The sequence below is a fragment of the Pongo abelii genome, chromosome 7, assembly GCF_028885655.2.
Source record: "Pongo abelii isolate AG06213 chromosome 7, NHGRI_mPonAbe1-v2.0_pri, whole genome shotgun sequence".
NCBI lineage: Eukaryota > Metazoa > Chordata > Mammalia > Primates > Hominidae > Pongo > Pongo abelii.
Window position 1 is genome coordinate 34,533,697 of NC_071992.2, and position 22,900 is coordinate 34,556,596.

The 22,900-nt window shown below is 35.9% G+C and overlaps 1 protein-coding gene and 1 long non-coding RNA gene across 6 annotated transcripts in view; one reads left to right on the forward strand and one right to left on the reverse strand.

Annotated features, from left to right (window-relative positions):
- The window catches only part of NRG1 (neuregulin 1), a 97,571-nt gene that overhangs the window by 24,607 nt on the left and 50,064 nt on the right, over window positions 1-22,900 (forward strand).
- The window catches only part of LOC129060946 (uncharacterized), a 37,638-nt gene that overhangs the window by 6,698 nt on the left and 8,040 nt on the right, over window positions 1-22,900 (reverse strand). For 3 of the 5 annotated variants that reach the window (XR_010141082.1, XR_010141083.1, XR_010141081.1), the window contains exons 3-7: window positions 18,808-19,006; window positions 8,159-8,268; window positions 7,533-7,582; window positions 5,198-5,269; window positions 3,330-3,482 (exon numbers count right to left, since the gene is read on the reverse strand). This is a non-coding gene — a long non-coding RNA (uncharacterized LOC129060946). The remainder of the gene's footprint in view (window positions 1-3,329; window positions 3,483-5,197; window positions 5,270-7,532; window positions 7,583-8,158; window positions 8,269-18,807; window positions 19,007-22,900) is intronic. The other 2 variants (XR_008527855.2, XR_010141084.1) reach the window with 2 other exon arrangements.

Below are 22,900 nucleotides of genomic sequence, written 5' to 3' on the forward strand. Positions count from 1 at the left end.
AGGCGATTTTCATTTTAAAATGCTTAAAAAATGTTAAGCAGCATGTATGCACGCACACACACACAACCAATTTCTTGCACCTTTTTCTTGTTTTAATTCTTAAAATATGAATTTTTAAATATAAGGAAAATCCTAAAAGCAGAAACTAATAAATACTAATAAAATGTTAATTACACTGATTAAATCATTAGTATTTTAAGATGGGCCCCTGAAATGTCTCCATAAATAAGCTTAATGTGCTTTCATTTAAACAACAATTCAGTTAGTAAATTCAATAAAAAGCAAACTAATGTGACGTAAACATATTTATGTGATTAGAAAATCATTATATCCACTTTAAGTGAAAAGAAAAAGTCTTCATTTTTGTGTTACTTTTCCAAACCTCCTTTTGGCACTGAATTGTACTTTATGGGGGTGTCTTGTCATTTTTTTCTAAATTAACTACACCTCTGCTTGCCTGGAAACTAGAGCCATTCTGACTCCTATTCCGATATGTGATTTTCATCTCCTACTTTTTTTTTTTTTTTTTTTTTTTGAGACAGTCTTGCTCTGTCACCCAGGCTGGAGTGCAGTGGCACGATCTCGGCTCACTGCAACCTCCACCTCCCAGGTTCCAGCAATTCTCCTGCCTCAGCCTCCCAAGTAGCTGGGACTACAGGCACGTGCCACCATGCCCCGATAATTTTTGTATTTTTTAATAGAGATGGGGTTTCACCATATTGGCCAGGCTGGTCTCGAACTCCTGACCTCATGATCCACCCTCCTTGGCCTCCCAAATTGCTGGGATTACAGGTGTGAGCCACCACGCCTGGCCTTCGTCTTCTACTTTTTTTATTTTTAAATATTTTTTATTCACTACTGCTGACATCACTCTCCTACCTGCTCTGTATTCTTTCATTATGAGAATCTCCCACATGAAAAATAGTGGCACCTCTGGAACTCCCAAATTCTAGTTTAGACAGATTAATCCACATTTATGTTACTATTTATAACAGCAAAACTCTGTAAATAAATCCAAATGTCCATGATTTATTGGTTACGTGTTATGATATTCTGTAGAATGGATATTATTGTAGCCAAAAAATTAATTTACGTAGGTACACAGTTGATGACATGGTAAGCTTTCTTTAATTAGAAAATGTTTCTTTCATTTAGTATCTTTCATCTTAAGATCAAAAACAATCTTGCAATATTGACCTTACAGCACTATTGTTCTGTTATCCTCATTAAAATAGTATCAATAACAATAATAGTAATAATGGCCATTATTGTTGTTATGTTCTCTGAGGCATTTAGCCCAGAGAATCTTGAGAAAAAAAACTGACAAAGTACTTAAATATTCTTGATGCCATCTCTCTCACTCTTCATAGGTTGTGGATATAAAGAACTCTGTTTTTTTTTTTTTCATTTTTTATAAGCCACAAACAATGAAGTAATAATTTCTTTGTTAAAACAAGAATGTGCAGATTATTCTCACTGAACTTAAAAGTTAAAATTGAATTGTATTTAAGAATAAGCATCTAGTCTTGACGATAGTGTTTATGCCTATAATTAAAACAAACCAAAGCCAAAAACATATCTTTCAAATGGTTTGGTGTCAGACCACAAAGCGAGTTATTTTAAAGCCATTGGAGGATTCTAGCAACTGAGCAAATACTGCTGATCTAGTCAATATCAATTGATAATGTATTACATGAAGGAAAGTAAAATCTCTTTCAAAACTTTATACATATTTCAATTCAGTTAATTATGTAATAATAGAAATGGCACTATCATATAAGAGGGTAGATGATATAGTTTATAGATCATTTTATCACTTAAAGTACCTCTAAGTATAGAGATAGAATCATAGAACCTCATATTCTAAAGCCTTTCTGTTTATCTATAGTGGAATCGATTAAATCATATTTGTGTAATAAATGACTGTCATAACAAATACAGTAATTAAAATACAGTTGTTTTACAAATCACTGTCTTCCACTCTTTCCACTACCAGCATTTTCTTTTGATGGGTTAGAAGATGAAATAGCAAATTGTAATTTTAAGTTATGGCTCTTTGACAGTGGAAAATGGATTAAAAAAACACACAACAACCTACTAAGTCTTGTAGTTTCTTCCATGTGATCTTTTCTTATCTAGAGATAGTAAGTCAGACATCTACAAGAAAAGAATCCACTCTAGTGAATTCGTGCCTGCCTTTGAACTGTGAAAATCCTTTGCATTGCCCCACATTTCTAAAGACCCATGAATTGTGCAGTCAGCTAGAAATATCCTGTTTCAAAATTGAGGTTACATGACACTGCCCCAGAATGACACCTGAGCTGAATGCTCTTGTCCACTGCTGTAGGGTACACATGAAACCTTTTACTTAGAAATTTAAGGTTCTTTATGTGGCTGGAAAAATGCCACAACATGCCTTTTATAAGGCTAAAATTTACTGTGTCATGATGAAAGTTGAATAAAGTAATCTTGACTCATTTTAATTTATTTTACCTATGTCTGACTCCAGCTTTATCCTAATATACAGGACAAAAGTTATTTCCATAGTAGCATCTATTATTTGCCTCTATTTCTAACCCTGTACAGGTATGTTAGAAACACTGAACATAATTTTATATATGTCTTTGTCTCATCAATACAGTGCAGTTTTATTTTTTAACTGAAGAATTCGTGTTTTGACATATAAGGGGTTGCCAGAGGTATCCAGTTTTATTTTATGAAACAAAATTGTAATTATTCAAAGTCCAAGACATGAACAGAAAATAAAAAGTCATGTTTAATACATGTAAGAAAGCATAATTGAAGCTCATCAGTCAAACTAAAAAGCTCATGAAATTTCTCACCTGAATCTTTCCTCACCCTGGGCAGAGACTTCCTTTCAATTTGTGCTCAATTTTAGGCAACATTTAAGGATATGAATAGGCAAAGAGTGAGAGCAATGATTGTAAATGTGTTGTTTTAAAAGGTTTCTCCACTAAATTGGTATATGACAACTGAAAAAAACCTTGGGACAATGTCATTCAGACCACAGGAAACTGCTTGAATATGTTCTCTGATGCTCTTTTTAGAGCAGCTGATATAAAAAGCAAAGAATTTTATGTCCAAAAGACTTAGGCAAAATATCCGAATGGAATGCTGGATGCATGGCTTTTCAATTTATAACAATTTATAGATACTTTACATCTATAAAGTAGTAGTAATTTAATTTAATTTCTTAGAATTATGGAAATAACAAATGATATCATTTAGTATAAATGGTTCTCTGCTCCCCTCACCTCCGGAGTTTTAAAGATGGTAAAACTAGGACTCAGAGACATGAAGTGGCTTACCCTTGATCACACAAGGAGATAGTGATATATTTTGGTTGAGCCCAAGTCTCCTTCTGAATCTAGAGCTATAGCTGTTACACTAAGGTACTTCTCAATCATGTCCATGGAGCAAGGTTGTGAGAGTAGTTGGCTTTTGTATTATATGGGATACCACTGCAAGAAAGAAAGCATGACAGTTTCACCTTAGGGATGAATTCCATGCTTTGCACCAGTTCAATGCAATGATGAGGGAATGGCTCTCATGGTACTGAATTGGACACTGTACAAAATCATGGTGTTATTCATATTACTGGCCATAAAAAGAGCAAGATCACATTTTTATATGTTCTGGTTGAAAATTACTCTCCAGTGTTTCTGCTGTCACCCACCCAAACCAAGCTGTATATTTTTTTCTTGAGAATTTTGAATCCATACTGTTTCTTGTTTGGTTTGCACTGACAAAGAACGTTCTTCCTCCACAGCACAGATCTAGTTATTTGCAAAAGATATTTTAAAAATTATAAGCAAATGTTGATTTAGACTCCTTACACATTAATTAAGAGAAGCACTTTTGTGGATGTTCTTTGGCCTAGTTCAAGACTTTGTCAATCTGACTTTTAATTAAGACTTTATTTATTATTTTCCCCAAAAAGTACTTGTTGCTCAGATTTGAATGAGAGTAGTTTACTTGTCTACAGATAAAAACACCTTGGCTGTATTCAAAGAGTAAAATATTTAATTCAAATTTTAGGCTATCTGAATTTTATCATTTCTGCTTAGCTACAAATATTTATTCTTTTATTGAGCAACAGCTATATTCCAGAACTGTTTTAAATGCTTGAGATTGGGGAATAGAGATAAGTGATACTAGCTTGGTATGCACGTATATGGGTGACTAGGGGGATTGTTAGGAAGAGGAAGAAAGAGAACTATTACAAAAACACATTTATAACACAGCTTTTAATCATCAATAAAATATGGTAAAATATGTTAGTTTATTAATTATTTGATTAAACAAATACTCTTTTGTATGTGAAATACTCAAGTTAATTTGTCATGTTAATTTGGCCTTCCTTGAATTTACTAAGTAAACAGAAATTTCTAACCATTCTCGATTCAAATGACCACAAATTGAGAGAATCAGGAACACTTAGATACTTAGCCAACACTTTTCACTAACTTATTTAGGATATATGCTTGAGATCATGACAATAATAATAATCATGGTAAAAGTAGCAATTATTGTTATTTTAATAGTCATAACAGATGAGTATTGCCATCAAGGTCAGTATCACAACACAGCCAAGCCCATGTGCCTCATTTTGATGTTTTAGTGGCCACCTAACTGATACCGTCTGGTGACACTCAGGTCAGTGACTCCTGCTTTTTCTAAGGGATGGCCTCAGTGGTTTGGGGAAGGTGCCAAGGAAAGCTACCTGGGGACTTGCTCCTGATAAGTCAGTGATCATGGACCACAACAGGTGGCCATGACCCCGGGGGACTTTGCACACTTGGAAAGGTGGAGTTGTGCAACATTTTGCTGTCTGGCTGCCACCTTCAGTGGCAGATCTATTGCCACTTGGGTTGTCTTTCTCATAATTATGTTCTGTATTTCTCAATATGACAGAAGTTTGTTAACCTAGTTTTAGTTCTAACTCCACCATTTACTGCTCGTGTGACCCTTGGCAATCTGTTTAAATTTTAGCATTTTCATGTTTTTCCCACCTATAAAATTAATATACTTTTCTCAGGTTAGCTGTGAAGGTTAAATGAGATGATATATGTGAATAGGATTTTGTAAACTTTAACAACGGCTGACACTTAGTCAATATTGGCTATGGTTTTATCAGATAGGCATGGATTGAGTTATGCAGCTTCTCTGTTCTCACCTTGTCCTTGGTGCCTGGGGAATGTCTAGTATTCGTAGTCAGTGCAGTCATCCCAGTTCCTGCAACGTGGTACTGATAGGAAGAACAACAATGAACATTTAAGTTTTGTCTAACTTGCCTAAGTTTCTTCCATTTACAGTAAGTGATGAGAAATGGGGTATAAGTGTGAGATTGATGTCACTATTCAAGTGGGGATGGTTAGGTCAATTAATATTACGTAATATTATTTAAATTAATTATTGTCTCCTTGACTGTAATATAGGAATACACTATATAAAAAGTAAAGATTTTGTCATCTCATCATCCACAGTGTTTTGCATATGCTAGGTTCTTAGAAAATACTTTTTTAATGATTGGCTTTTGTGTTTACCTCAAGAGTATAGAGAGAGACTGAAAAATATGTAAAATTATGATAATCCTGTAGTTTAAGGTTCATGAATCAAATTTTCCTCTTCAAACAGGTGAATAATTTTGAAATTTATTAGTAAATACTTAAGTTGGCTCTTTCCCAAATACTGCCTAACTTCTTTTCTTCTATAAGTCGGATAATTTTAGGAAATTGGACAATTTAGTCATCTTTCTATAGCATGTACACTACAGATGACTATTAAAATAAATTATGATTCCTTCAGAATCTTTATGTTACAAGAATTTCATTCAGCTTGGCTCAGTGGCTCATGCCTGTAATCCCAGCACTTTGGGAAGCTGAGGCGGGTGGATCACTTGAGCTCAGGAGTTTCAGACCAGCCTGAGCAACATGGGGAGACCCTGTCTCTACAAAATATACAAAAAATTAGCCAGGCATGGTGGCACACTCCTGTAGTCCCAGCTACTTGGGAGGCTGAGATAGGAGAATCACTTGAATCTGGGAGATGAGGTTGCACTGAGCTGAGATCATGTCACTGCACTCCAGCCTGGGTGACAGAGCCAGACCCTGTCTCAAAAAAAAAGAAAAAATTTATTCAATCATTTATATTTTCTGGAATTTTTTCTAAAATTTCTCCCAGATACTTTAAAAATACTCCTGCAAACAATTTCCACTTGCCTAGCAGGCCATTCAGACCACAGAACTAAAAGCAAAATTTAGCAGCCTCTCCTTCCAATTTGCCATACCCCCACAAATCGCACTTATGCAGTTAAGAGTAAGCACATTTCTAACAAGGACCAAAACTTTTTTGTCACCAATGGCACTTTCCTATATCAAGTGTACCTAATCAGGCCTATCATTAAGAAACACAACCTTTGCTGTCCTCTGCTATATCACATCATCTTTTCAATTCAGATTCTATTTACAAAAATCCTCTAAACTCATTGGTTTTTCTACAATGGTTTTTATCACATTGTATTACTGACAAATGCTATTTTTATCTCTTATATGGGTGAATCACGCATATTAACTGTTTCCTGGGATGATGGACATAAAAAAATCTCCTTTAGAGATTTAATTACATTTAAATTCTTTTCAAGTCAAGTGGAGTATAAATTCACATTTTACAACAGCCCATCATAGAAGTCTCACTGGATTTGTTTTCTTTCCACTAACGTCCCAGGTCACCTATCTGAAATAAGCTACTTAAAAAGGACAGGATGGGGAGATGGCAGAGAATTGTGCTGCAGGCTTGGGAAGCAAAGAAACAAATAATAATGTAAATGTCACCTGTGATCTAAGATTGCTGTCAGTATCAGCTATTTTGGCTTTTGGTCCTCTAGCCTACCTAACATAGACTTTTTTCTATTAAAAAAAAATTACGCTTGTAGGAAATGACTGGTGTTGACTTTCTCACTCTGTTTGAGTCCAATTACAGGTTCTTTAAACTGCTCATCGCTAGTATTATATGATGGTCAGCTTTAATGAATGCTCAGAAGCACTCTCATTATATACAAGGCTTTTGAAATAAGCTCCTGTCTCAATCAATTGCTTCACCTTCTTCAGAGCAATTAGCATAAGAATAAAGGAGGTTAAATTGGACTTCCGGGCTTTGGTGAAATTAATTAATACCACTTCACCGGTAAGGACAATAAGTAGATAACCATTTTCATTACTTTATGTGAAAGACAGATTATCACATGCACAGCACCCAGACTAGTACAAAATTAACCCATGCTGAATGTGCTATCTTTTAAGTCCATGTATTATGAAAGATTTTTTTTCCTGTAATTTTAATAGCTCAAAAAAAGTTTTAATTTATTGGTGACTTGAGCTGGGTGAAGGTTGGCTATTAAATACTGGCAACTGCTTGGGTAGGATGAAAGTTGAAAAATACAAGAAAAAGAATGGCATTAAAAAAAAAGTAGCCTGACTGGGTGCTGTGCACTTGTATTTCCAGCTACTCACTAGGAGGCTGAGGCAGGAGGATCGCTTGAGTCCAGGAGTTCAAGTCCAGCCTGGAAAATATAGCAAGACATCACCCCGAAATAAAATAAAATAAAATAAAAGGAAAAAGGAAATATCTGTACTCAGATATAATAAGCTGTCTATTCTAGACAAATGACTGATTAGTATTTTCATGCTCATTCTTGTACATAAATGGTAAAATGTCCTGTAACCATCATATTTTTTGGAATTCCAGAGCATAATGCCAGCGATTTAACTGTATTGTTAGTAGTTAAATCCTTAACAATATATAGTACATGTTTATTTTCTAAATAGTAGTTTTAATGTTATAAATGAAATGCAGCTTTTGCAAATTGAAAATCATGGTAATAGAAGTCCATACCTTCCCTTTATGGCCCAGTAACTATCTTTGCTGCATAATATAGTTATCTTTCTCAAAAAAATTAAGCATTTAGCTCTCTCAAAGATGTTGTCATTTTATTTTTTACCCTAATACATAACAAAGTTGAATGGACTCCTTTCCTCCACTGTTGTATAAATTTAATCTACATTACAAGATACCACACTACTATTCAAGATTGATTTGAGTGTTTAGGCATTTCTTACCAAAATAATCTGATACCTACTTTTTAAAGAAGTCAGCTGGTCATGTCAGTGAAAATGGCTTAATTTTGGCATATAGTTGGTAAAGGCTAAATTGCAAGTCCAATCTATTTTTCTGATCTTATGTATTCACCTGAAAGCAAAATAATGAGTTCAGATATTCTTGCATGGAAACACACTCATTGTGATCAGAATGAAGGAAATTATTGCTAATGCACTTACAAATATGTTTATCCCTGCGAGCTAATATAAGTGTCTCAATTACTGAAAGTCATTATTACCTTGCTCCTTTCTAGTATTTTAAAAGATAAAAAAGTGATAAATTTCAAAATAATAAAACATCGTTATTTTTGACATTGAGGATGTCATTTCGTAAATTAACCTATGACATTTTTACTTTTTGGTTAATCCTTCAGATTTACTCTTCATTGCTTTTAACTATGAATTAAAGTAATGAGTTGAATTAGATAAATGTCTAACATAATTACCATGTCCTCAGTAAAAGATGATTGTTAATGTGTCTGATGATGGCTGGTTGACTAGAAATTATCTTCAGTTCCACATTTTCAAGATGAATGCACCGTGGGTGGAATGGAAAATAATAATTTAAGCCACATTAACCATTAATATAGATCTAGGGTGACCAATTGACCCTGTTTGCCCAGGACAGGGAACTTTGGGTTTTAAAACTGATACCAAGGGGTACCTGGGATGCTGAATGTTCAGTGCTAAAACCAGGGAAGTCCAGGCAAGTGCTGAGTGGATCAGGCTACATAGATTACTGTACAATTAATTATAGTAAATTGATTCTGTATGCAACTTAAATAAACCCAGTTTATTGAGGCATGATCCAGTTTGCCTGTATGAGAACCTGATTTCTGTGAACATGGAGATTTAGCCATAGGTGGCTGAAGGAGAGACATAATATAGATGATGATGTTAATGATAGCAATGGTAACCATTTATTGATGACAGGACTGGACTTTTTTAAGACTTAGCCAAAGATAACATTCTCTGAAATCTTTCTTGATATGCTTACCCTACCCAGAATTTTCTGTTTCTTCCTTTTTACTCCCAATATACCCTGTACCGAAGTTTATTATAATGCCCTTAAACTTCCTTATTTGTTTGTCTTTCTTTGCTAGAATATAAGCTTCTTTAGGAGGATAGAGGCATTATTTTATTTATCTTTGTACCCCAAGCATCCAGTATATTTAATGAATGAATGAATTACCCAGGTATTTTTTTTACTCTTCAAAGTAATACAATAAAATACATGATACCATCCTGTTTTACTGATGAGAAACAAGTATCTAAGATGTTCTGTAACAAGCAGAAGAATACGTTAATAAATTATGAAGCCAAAGATGGAAAATCAGATCTGTCTGATTGCAAAGCCAGTTCTCTTTCCATTACTCTGTATTAAATAATGCTAGCCAAACATAGCGACTTGGAGGACCCTCTCCTTTCAGTAAGAGAGTAGGAATCAGATACACAAATGAAGACTATGTCAGTCTTGTCATGGATACTGATGAAAGTTTTCTGGTAATCTGCAAAATAGATTTTATAGATAATTGCTGTGGAAAAGAAGTGACTAAATGTAAAATATAATCACTGCTGGTATGTTTAGACCAGGAAATCAAAATGCATGCCCTAGTCAGACAAAGCAAAAGGTTCTTTACGTGTTCTTCTTGTATCATCAGTGAGCCTTTTTCATTCAAGTACAATGAAGTGTCTCTGCCTTAAGAAATTCTTCATAGGCAGAAATTCATTATTATTTATTAACTCACTGTGCCCTCTTCCTTCTTCTGCATCTTTTCCTATGTATTGCCTCCCATTTTAAAATGTATTAACTGAAAACTAAAGATAGCAAAGTGTTGTCAATATTATAAAGTATAGTAAGACAGCATAGAACTACATGGAGAATATATTGATACCAGCATCTTTTACACAGTGATGAATTAATAATTAAACCAAACAAAACCAAACAAAAAAACAGTTTTACAGCTACTTGGGAAATATCTGTAAACAAAGTTTCATAATAATTAACTCTTGGAATATTGTCACTTTTACAAATGCTGCAATTCAACAAGTTTGGGACACTTACAGGAAACTGTCTGCAAATAAACATGTATAATGATTTTAGTGTATATGACATGAAACAGACAGTGACCCAGTTATTAAGGTCCATTACACAGATATAGGAGGGACTTTAAAGGCATCACAAAATACTTTCCAGGAAGTAAATGCTGAATATTTCCAAATCTCAGTGCAAAATGAGATAGATAATGTTAACATGCACATGGAGTAATACATTCTTTAAGTACCTATTCAGTGAGGACCTGCTATGTGCAAGGCACGTATTCCAGATATATATTAATGAAAATTGTGATCAGATAAAAATAAATGTTACTATTTTCATTGATCTCAATTTCTATTTTCAATAAATCAATTACAGGTAAAATGTGTTATGAGTGACAAAATGACTGGAAAGTTTTTGCCTTAATCAGAATTAGTGTAATTATTTTTTATAGGTAATCAGGTGATTTAGAAGCTTAGGAAATTATGATGCTGTTTTTATAGTTATTATGCTATTATTATGATGAATCACCCATTCATGTGCATTAAGCAGCATTGATAAATATTTAGATTTTTCAGCGTTTTAAGTGTCTGTACCTTATTTACATATTATTAAAAAGTCACCTTGGTTGTAATCATCTGTCTTCCCATGATCACAATATAGGTTTGTGGTTTTCAATATGTCATGACTAAAAAGAGATTTTATGATGCCTAAATATGTAGTAAATTCATTAAACCTTAGTCATGAGTAAAATAATCCCTGTAATACCACTAGTTGCATAATATCTGCTTCTGATGCCTGCTTTTAATTTTTCTAAATACATTGGTTGGTTTCTGGAAGTTAAATGTAATATTCTACAGAGCTATAGACTGTTTTGCCACTTGGAATATCTCTAACAGTTGTCATGGGCAAGGCCGCAGGTGCTGTATCCCAAGTGTATACTGCTTTTATTTTTACATGTACAAAATATTAGAATAATAAATCATTATGGTAAGGCTTCTAGAATTGAAAACTGTTGTAAATCTGTAATTTATAGAAAATTTATGTAAGAAAACTTACGTTGTCTTTTAAGCAATTCTCCTGCATAATAACTTAGTTTAGAGTAAGAAATATGCATCTTATCTAAACTGATTTATAGAGCACATGCTATTTTTACAAATATTTAAGAAAATTCCTAGATAAACTTTGGAACCAAAAACAATGTAGCCTAATAACAATGTCAACTATACTTACAGTATAATTTTATATATAACCTCTTATCTTTATAATAATAAATACTATCACAGCTATTTCGAGAAGGCAATTTTAGTTTACCTCTATTGCTTAAAGGCTTTAGCTATTGTTTATGCACAACAAGAATTCTGACTTTTTAAAATTAGTTTTAAAATTTTGGATCAGCTTTATAAAGAAACACATTATTGTTAAATGCAGACAAATGAGAACCTTGCCATATCTGCATTTATGACCAGAAGCCAACAGAGTCAATTTTCATGTTTATTTATTCTTTGCTTTAGAATGTTATGTCAGTTGGCAGTATTCAGGGCTTGTGCTGATGTAAATTGCCATAAAGCAAGGAAACACAGGCTATAGTACTGTCAGGGAGGCTCAGCACTGCAGAACAACACAATTTAAGAAAAGCATTTGCAGAAAGATTCAGTGTCAGTCTTTGGAAATTGACTGTAGATGCAAATTGGCATCAACTACTTCACAGTCTCCCTCTAACAAAAGAGACGGAAAGGGTGGAATCACCAAACAGAGTGCACTTTTCGGCATAGTAGCTTTCATGAAGACAAAAATAGGATCCCATTTGTTCATTCACAATGGATATTCAGACTCCACATTCTGCCACCCCCATGTTTTATTGGAGCCTGCAATTCTGCCAGGAGAAGGGTTGCCTCATGCTAATTCATCTTAATGTTTCTCCTCCTTCCTACATAGGGGAAGTCTTCCAACCCTTCCTACTTTTTAAGATTAGAAGAAAAGATTCCTCTTAAGCCAACCATCTCTTTGGTTACCTTTCTGTAATGCCTTTATACTGATGAAATGCTGTTATGTTTTACTTAAGTTCAGATATTGTCATTGTCTCTTGCTGACTCAACATGCATTGTAGCCAGGATCCTGGTCTAAATTCCTGTTATACAAAACCCTAAGCTCTTCTAATTTGCTTCTTGAAAAAAAAGAAAAAGAAAATCTGGCCAGGTGCAGTGGGTCATGCCTGTAATGCCAGCACTCTGGGAGGCTGAGGTGGGTGGATCACTTGAGGCCAGGAGTTCAAGACCAGCCTGGCCAACATGGTGAAACCCCACCGCTACTATAAATACAAAAAAACTAGCCGGGTATCGTGGTGCACGTCTGTGATCCCAGCTATTCCGGGAGGCGGAGGTTGCAGTGTGCAGAGATCATGACACTGCACTCCAGCCTGAACAATACAGCGAGACTCTACCTCAAAGAAAAAAGTAGTCAGCTCTAGAATTCTTAGGGCATAGAGGCAATGTTAACAAATCAGAAGGTACATTACCATTTTAAAAAATTGTGTCAGGCTTATACTCAGATCTCTTTAAACATTACCTACATTTAAAGAATTATTGTATGTAAGAGATAAACATACAGGAAAAAATATTTGATTTTTGCTTTTGACCTGTGTCATCAAAATAAGATGATTCTCCTTATTTCTCTAGAGGCATTCCAATTTTAAATAGAGTGGTAGGGAAAAAAGTGATTTTAGCAGGGATTTACCTTTTCCTTTGTACTGGTAAGTTATTTTTATGTTGATAAATTATTTACACTTTAATGGAATTGAGGTATCATCATCTTCCATTTATATTATTTTGCCTTCTTTTTTCACATATTTTTTACTATTAAGAAAGCTACAAGAGGTGTTATTTGAGGAAACAGTCCTATAATATCATTCTTTTTTTAAAATTAACAGTTTCCTCAAATATTTATGGGGGAACCTTTCTGCTTCTCAAATTTGAACAGACAACTTTAGTCAGTGCTTAGCATTGATTTTTTGACAACTCATGTCCATTTCAACATTTTATTGTGAGATAGCTAGGAAATTAGTTGTAAGAGCAGAAAGGTAATTAGGTAGGTGGTATAAAATTTTTGACAATTTTGACACTACTGATATTTTCAGGAAAAAAAACGCATACATATCCTAGTTTAGAGTAAGTCTAGCTGAAAATTTAAATACATTTTTAACTGAACATAATTTTTGAGTTTGAGATAATTTTAGATATACATATAGTTGTAAGAAATAATACAGAGAGAACCCCTGTACCCTTTGTCCATTCTCCCCAATGGTAACATTCTACAAAACCATGGAACAGTATCACAAGCAATGTATTGACCTTGATTCAGTCAACATACAGAATATTTTCATCAGCACAGGAATGTGACTATAAGAAAAAAATTTTAAATTTTTGAGGATTATTCTACCTCCAAATTCTTTAGTACTAAATATTCTTACATCTAGAGAAACTAAAACAGGATTTATAGGAAAAGTGATTTGACTAGAGAGTCAATACACCTGAATTCACATCTCAGCTCTGCCACTGTCACTGGTTTAATTACATTTGGGGAGTCACAGCGTGGTGGGGCCTCAATTTATTCTTTTGGAGGGACTTAGTCTAAATCAGTGATTGTCAACTAGAATGAAAGTGAGGGATCTCCTTTCTTGGAGACTTGTCGGAATCTTGGAGGAGACGTTTTGCAGACACAGCCCAACTCTTTTCCCTCCTCACTCCTACCTCCACCACCATCACAAGCAAATTCTGATCTTTTTTCCTAGACTTCTAAGATTTTGACTCCCTCATCTTCCATTGAGAATTGCTTATGGAAACAATGTAATAGATTCCTAGCAAATCTTCATGTATAGTGTGTCAGCAACTAGTCTCAAGTGTTTCTAACGTTCTTTTCAACTTTAAAATAATAATAAGAAAAAATATCTACAAAGAACACTAAAAATCTTTGTGCTTCACACTATCTAGCTGATGACTCATAAGAGTAGAGGAAAATGTGGTCAATCCATGAGCCAAATTCAGAGTGGTGCATGCAGAAGGCTTCCTCCAACAGGGATGTGAGAGAAAGGAGATCTGAGGAAATCCAGTTCCACTAGGGAATGATCCCACAGAAATGGAATCTTCCAGCTTGAGAACCTGAAGAAAGTGACTCACACTACATGAGAATTTGACCCTATCTGATGCTACTTTCAAACATATTTGAATATAGTTTCTAATTTTTGGAATACATAGCTTTCTCTATAATTTTGATACCCTATCTTCAGAAAAGATTTATTATAAAGTTAGAGCACAAAGAAAGATATGGTTGTGTTTTTATCATTATAATTGCTGCCTTAAGCATTTCTTTCTGTGGTCTAGTCTAAGTTATTAAACCTCCTTAGTTTTTTACTTCTGGTTAGTGCTGTCTCCTTGATCGTGGCAAATACAAGTTACCAATATGACTCTTTGCTACTTCTTTCCATAAGGAGACAAAATATATGGCAAAAAGAGAAAAAAAAATCTAGGATTCCAAATTATAAGCACTACTCATATTGAAAGGTAGAAAAAAAAAATGAGCCTGAACTGAAAATCAAACAAAAAGGCAGAAAAGGAAATAAAGTTTTCTTGTATCCCATTAGGGTTGATACATTAAAGAAAAAGTGAGGATAGCTGGAAATAATATTTTCCTTCAAATGACAGCTAAATGAGATCTTTGGACCTGTGCCACAGTGAGTGAAGTCAGGGAGACAGGGCCGGTAGTGACAGGAGAAAAGTGTTTCTTCATGTGTCAGCCCTGGGTTTAAAATAACTCAGAAGGTATGAAAGAAATTCCTTCCTCAGATACAAGATTATTTGTAGGACACCTGATTACCATTTAAGAGATATCAACAGTTAAAGGAAGGTGATTTAAATCTGGATAGCTCCCTTTTAAATCCAGCCCTCTGATTCTATAAGGCAAATGACAAGGCTGTCTAGAGATGGAGTACGTTGAGCAAGGTTTAGATGAGGGAGCCCTGGAGACTGTGAGACAGACCTGTTCTGTGCCTGAGAATGTCAGTGATGACTCACAGGAGGTGGAGAAAAATGTGCTCAATGTATGGGCCAGGCTCAGGGAGCTCCTTGAAGACAGATCATTTGGTATTAATGATACAGCGATACCACAAAGCACAGGAGGTGTAGCCTGCTAGCACTGAAGTTAGGAACTGATTTGAATTAACCCAGTGTTTGAATCTGGATGCAAGAGCCTGTATGGTATCTTGCATGCTAACTTCTTCATAATCTTGTTCCTGAATGGGTGCCAGATTGAGGAGTCTTTGGGATGGTTGATATTTCTTTTAAAAAGCCTGATCTATATAAAGCTGTATTAACCACATGCAACTACTTTAGCATACCACTGTATATTAATAGAATAGAAAAGATAATTAGCAGAGAAAAAGAGACAAGGAAAGCTACCAAGAATTAGTGAAATATAAAATGTGTTCTTATTATCCCTTCCTCATTAAAGGGGCAAACAAGGTTGTTCTGGTATCATCATCTGTGGGAATTTTACACAAACTATTTTAGGAGGAAGGTGGGTGACTAGATGATGGATGGTTGGATAGATGATGGATGGATGGTGGCTGAAGTGGGTATGTGCATTGAAAGAAACCGCAACAGAGCACTATCATCTGAAGTCACTTGAAGTTATTCCAAAGGTCGGGGGAAGAAAAGGGAAAACCAGAAACCACATATGAAATTAGCAAAGCTGAGCCCGAGTCTGAACGCATTGTGAGGAGGAAGCACCATTAGGGAGGTGATCCATTGCCAGTGGAAAGCCAGAAGCTCAGAACCGTTAGCCGAGACCGTGCTCCTCCCAGGCAGGGACTCTCTGGTTGCCTGAGGAGATGATCTGAATTCACATAGGAATGGTAGTTGCCTCTTCCGTGAGGATCGTGAGAACATCACTAGGTCCAAACCACAAGCTGTTGTTGTGAAAGATAGAGTAAATGGTTACATTGAATATAATCATAACTGTAGTCAACCTGCAGCTCAGAGGTATGTAAGAGTACAAGTAAAGCTCTTTATCCATGTGCTGAACATTTTTATTAAAATGTATGAATGAAAAACTATTTAAAAAAATAGACCAGGCATGATGGCTGATGCCTATAATCCCAGCATTTTCAGAGGCCAAGGTGGGAAGATTGCTTGAGGTCCGGAGTTCAAATCCACCCCCATGAGCTAGTCACCTCCCACCAGGTCCCACCTCCAACAATGGGGATTACAATTCAACATGAGATTTGGGTATGGACAAATATCCAAACTATATCAGGTGGTTACTGTAGAGAAGAGGAGAAATGAACTCCCTTAACGTTCCAGCTAGATCTTACAAAAGACAAAAGGAATTAGTTTTGATGGTATTCAGAAAGGAAACCATGTGAAAACAAGGCATAAGGCTACCAATATGTTTAATGGGAATAAAAGGAAGAAAGAATAAGTGACTAACATACGTATGAAACATGCAGCTCTTAGATCCATGATCCTTCAGTGCTCTTTATACTTTTCATGGCTTTTCCCACATAAGCCGCTCAACTCACCGAAACTTCTGTGCCCCATTAATTGACATTATACCCATCTTTCAAAGCATGGAGCAGATACAGCCCTTTTTCCCAGCTACAAGGATTTGTCAAAAGCAGCTTTTTAAAACGGTTATCTTCGAACGTGCCTAATTTTTCTTATCACACTGTAAACTTTTTAAGTCAAAAATCTTATGATCAAATCATCATTACCATTTATTACTTTTCATCTTCACCTGTCTGCCTCCCCTCTGCTCAACCCTAGCCCCTCATGCAGTACGTGCACAATAAATATTTGTTGAATTATGAATGAATACCTAATACTGACATGCAAGGAGTTTCATGCCTCAGTTAAAACTCCCAGAAAATCTTTTTCCAATCCCCACTTAGAGCCAGTGTAATAACAGTGACATTTTTTCAACAATTACTTAAATAACATTATTAAAGCAATTGTTACTTTAGGTTGTTCATTAATAAAAATAAATGTATATTTTCTTTACTGTTAGAACAGTTTGATTCTGTATGAATTCCTATTCCAGTTTTTATTATACTCCTGAAACCACAGCTTGCTGCTGGTTCATCTATTAGGCATTTGAAATGTTGAATTACTTTGAGTTGCATTTGTTCTTATATGGTCTAGGCTCTGGTTGGCCTCCTAGGGTCGTCACACCATAATCTTAAACACAACATGTGCCTTGTGGCCCAGATGTTTTCCAAGAAGGAGTGCTGCAGCCAAGAAAAGCAAGATAGTATCCTGAATACCCAAAGGGATTGATATGACTAAAAAGCAACCGTACAGCCAACTGTAGAGCTGTCCAAGAAAAAGTGAGCCTATTATTTGTATAGTTCAGGTTTTTGTGATCAAATAGTAAAAATTGCAAAACTTTCATGATAAGATCTTTTGCTTCACAGATTCTCATAATATCTGCTTTTGTAGTGTGGACTCCAGTGTTCAGCAGTTTGTAGATAAAACTGGGATCGTGGCAACAATAAGAGAAACCAAAAGAAAAAGGAAGAGTTCATGGACTCTTGTTTCTTAATGAATGTGACACGATAAAAATTACCTTTCTTTCTTAATATTTGAAAATAACATAAAGAATGAACAAAGATTGCTTCTAGAACTGAACTTGGACTGAGGCAACTTAATAAACGACTTTGTTGTTGTTTCTGTTCTTTTCTTCTGACAATATTTGCCTTTTATATTCTTGTGGAGAACTGAGATACCTGCAATTGTGCTTTTAAAAAATTGTTCTGTCTCCTTGCAGTGAGGTCTCTTTTTTGGCTTACTTATTAACAAAGAAGCAAATTACATATATACATATACTTAATGTAACATGTATACACATATGTATATGTAACAATGTAATGCTACGTGTATACATCTATGTATATGTAATATACATATACATATTTATACATATGAAATATAAATGATATCTATATTTTTATTTCATTTACCTACTAGCTGATTCACATCGTTTTCATAACCAAAATATAGCTTATGGCTTGAGTATGAAACCCTGACAAAGTATGGAATTTCACATACATGTCATGATAGTGTCCTAGTCAGATTCAGTCCTACCTCTTGCTTCTGAAAATGTGCTAGCTTCTGTTCTAATCTTAATTGCATGAATTGGATCATTGTCTGGTTTAGAAGAGAGGAACGAGTGGGAAGCTGCTTTGGTTCTGGGGTCAATCTAGGACTTCAGGTCTATCTTAGGGAAAGCATTCTAGAATGTCCTTGCCCTTCCTTATACATTTGATACACCTTCAACTTTGAGATCATTGACTTAGTGTTATCTTGAATGAGGGGGTCCAATAGAGCCAGCTACTCCATGCTGATTTAGATCTCAATGCTTTTGAAAATCAAATTTTTAAAGCACTTGACTCTCTGTTTTCTCCAAATGAAATCCTATTTTGTATTTAAAACAGTAAGACCAGATTTCCTCTTTTGAAGTAATTATAGGATCCCAAGAACCCTTAATTCCACTGGTCCCATGGTCTACTTATTCCCCCGCCCCCCGCAGCGAGTCCCTTACCCCTGAGGCAGCTTCAGTGACTCCTCCACTCACCCAGCACCATGGGAAAATGTCTGCTGTGCTGCAGCCAGAGCAGACCTACTGTATTGCAAGTTTATCGTGGCTGGACCATCCTCCAGAGATGTATGCCATAAGGACAATGGAGGCCTCAGCTAAGTACCTCCTGCTGCATTCATTCCCAGGGGAGTAGGTGGTATAGCTGCAAGACACGGAACACAACATTTTGGGCCTTGCTCCATTTTCTCTAGGCTTCAAAGCTCTGAGCCAGTGATAGTTTATAAAAGCCCAGGACTCCAAAGATTTAAAATCAGCACCTGTAGATCTCCTGGTGAAGATAAACTCCATGGGCATGTAAAGAAAGCAAGAAAGATACACACATAGCTTTTTTTTTTTCTTTTGAGTATCAACAGTAACCTTGAGCAGAATGACTCTTTATCAGGGCTCTTGATACTTAGGCTGAGCTGGTAATCACAAAGGAAAGAATTAGAAATTTAAGGTGATTTTATTTTATTTTATATTTTTAGTAGGAGTATCTGGCTGCTATCTAAGGAATCTCTTCTATTCGTTACATGGAAACTTGGAGATTTTATTGTTTCTTTCTCTGTGTGTGTGTGTGTGTGTGTGTGTGTGTGTGTGTGTGTGTGCGTTAGCCATTTATTAATCCTAACTCCCCCCAAAAAAGACAATCTATAAATTTCATTTTCACTCACATTAAAAGGTGAGATGCAGGCTGGGTGCTGTGGATCACACCTGTAAACCCAGCACTTTGTGTTGACTTAGTGTTATCTTGAATGAGGGCAGGCGGATCACGAGGTCAGGAGTTCGAGACCAGCCTGGCCAAATGGTGAAACCCCATCTCTACTGAAAATACAAAAAATTAGCTGGACATGGCGGGTGCCTGTGATCCCAGCTACTTGGGAGGCAGGAGAATCTCTTGAACCGGGAATGGGAGGTTGCAGTGAGCTGAGATTCTGCCACCGCACTCCAGCCCAGGCAACAGTGCCAGACTCCGTCTCAAAAAACAAAACAAACAAACAAACAAAAATAGGTGAGATGCCAGTTCTCTTCCTGACTCTGCACTCCACGCAGTGCTCCATTTCCCCTATTGATAATATCACCCCAAACATACCTATTTTTCCAGGACCACATTTCTTCAAATTGCACTAGTCATGCTGTTAAGAAACACAGAATCTAAAAATGATATGAGAAAAAGAGAATTGCAATTGCAACCACAAAATTTTCTATATACTAGTGAATGGATAAAGATATTTATTGTGACACATTGAGCAATTTTTTTAAAAGTTCATGTACTCTTGCTCAACTGATTGAAACTTTGGGAAAATGTAACTTTTTGAGTTGTAAGATCATGCCAAAGTTAAATGAAGGAAGAACATCAAAGAAGTTATGGGAATTGTTGGTGTGATTAAATAGTTTAATTTGTATTTTTTTTTTCCTGCTGATTAGGGAGTTGTTACTGAAATACATCAGCAGGATCCTTCTTTTAGCTTTTCATATGAATATTTGGGTTGCTTTCTGCCTCGATAATTAAAAGCGAATTGTGTGTATCTTGTTTTCCCTAAAGAAAAGATGATATTGACTTTATCATGTCGTCATAATCTTCATAGCTAGTAGTGAAATACCTTTATTGAACATCCACCATATATATAAGACTGTTCTAATCTAAAACAACTCAATAAACCTTTAAGGTCCATTTCTTATTCTTCTTACTTTATTTCCATAACTTAATTAGCCTTCAAAGCCCAATTCTAATATGCATAATGACTTGAAGTATTTTCCAAATACAATCAGTGATTTTTTTGTGTGTGCTGAGTGTTCTCAGGACAGGGTCAAAACTACCTATTACATACATTCACTATGAGAATTTAGCACAGTTGGACTCTGGCAACAGACGCAAAGATTTATTCTGTGTAGCTATTTTCTAGCCTGCTGGATTCCAGCCAGTTGCCTAATGGATCATGAGTGAGTCAGTTTCATTCAGCCTCTTAGCAAAGTCAATTTGTCCAGCAGCACACAATTTTCTGTCATGTAGGGTCTTTGCCTGGCATTGCTGTGACAAACACAGTCTAACTGTTTTGCTTCCCTAGATTCCAACTGAGCTTTGGCCCTGGAAAGCTGGCTTAGGTAATCAAAGTCCCCTCTAAGGAGAGAAAGATGGTATAATGAAGGCTTCCTGGAAAAATTAGACCCTACAATTTACCCATCTCCAAAAGTGGGTCATGGAACAAAAATATCCATGTATTAAATTGGATTAATATTTTTGTGTGCAACGAACAGCATTTGCCTTTTGATTACTTCGGGCCCAAATGAGCTTTCTCTTTTAAGCAGCAGAAAAATAACAAAAGCAGAGTACATCTGGAAGGGACAGAATAGTCACAGGCCAGTGTTACAAGAGTCAGTGTGGCACTTCTGAAGGAAATCTGCTGAGTGCATGGGATACTAGAGCACCATGATGGGCAGGAGGAGAAACACCCTCTTTCTCTACCTTCCTTCTCTACCACCACTCCTTTGAGATGGCCAAGTATGGAATTTCTCTGTCAGGGGTCCTTCCACCTGACATGTGCAGGTCCAGTTAGGTAGCTGAAAAGGACACATTACTACACTTATCAGGGTTCTCACTACAAGCAAATTTTCATAGTCCTTCTGGAAAGAAGCCACATCACCAAATGCCTTTGCCAGTAGCTGGCGTGATTGATTGTGGACAACGAAGAAGTCACTTATTCTTAAGGAAGAGACTGGAGTGAGGGTTGCTGTTTGCACATACATAAAATCTTAGAAGAGATACCAAAGCTACATTATGCAGAAAGATTATTATTTTAGCTAATGGCTCTGAGGACAACCTCATTTGTCTTCTCTATAGGTCACTCTTTTTTTTTTTTTTTTTTTTTTTTTTGAGATGGAGTCTCACTCTGTCACCCAGGCTGAAGTGCAGTGGCACGATCTCGGCTCACTGCAACCTCCGCCTCCTGGGTTCATGCCGTTCTCTTGCGTCAGCCTCCCAAGTAGCTGGGACTACAGGTGCCCGCCACTACGCCTGGCTAATTTTTTGTATTTTTAGTATAGATGGGATTTCACCGTGTTAGCGAGGATGGTCTTGATCTCCTGACCTTGTGATCTGACCACCTCAGCCTCCCAAAGTGCTGGGATTACAGGCATGAGCCACCACACCCGGTCAGGTCACTCATTTTTTAAGTGAATATTTTCATTTCTGAAAAAAAAAAGCCTCATGTTTCCAAAGTGGCATAAAAGGTCCTGGTATGTAGAGTGTAGAACAGAGCCTCCTCCTTTTTAGCCAGTCTCTATTTCAGAAATCATTAGCTAGAACATATTTGGTCTGAAAAAAACTATGAAATTTTGATTCCCCTTGGAGAAAATGTACTTTGATGTATATATTAGTTTTCTTCATTTCCTTCCTCTGATACAGTAAAGTCTAAATTTTGTGAACCATTGTGAAATAAGGAGATATGCCCCCATAAACACAAACAATTTTCATTCCCTTGTTCCTACATTATGTTTGTTAGGAGTACGTAAAAGACAAGTTAGCTCTATAAACCCTCTTAATTTTGAGAAAGAGAAGCACAGCATTTTCCTCTTTGATTCTGTTTTGAAAGATTGCACATAATGATGCATACCTCATGCTTGTCTGCCTTCCCCTGGACTTTAATTTCTTCCTGTCCAGCCAAAGGAGAAGGTTTTTGGCTTCGTTTTAGCTGTGCTTCCATAGCTGCTACACATCAAACCTATCCTACCAGGTAGAGACTAGTGTATTCTTTTCACTGAGGGTAGATGGTCTTCTAACTTTAATCTTCCATTCTGCCTGTCACGTCTAGAATCTATCTGGTTAAAACTCACGTTTTAAAAATGCATGTCCTAAATTGTGTCCAACACTTGTTAATATCAATTATTATCATAATTTAAAGCCTAGATTGCAGATGTTCATCGTAATACTTTGCCAATATTCTTATGACTGTTTCTTTTTTCCCATAGATAAGTGTTCCAATTTAAGTGTGTTTTCCTTTCCAGAGTGTTCTATATGTAACTATTCTGACATTTCAGAGATTGTGCTATTACTAAT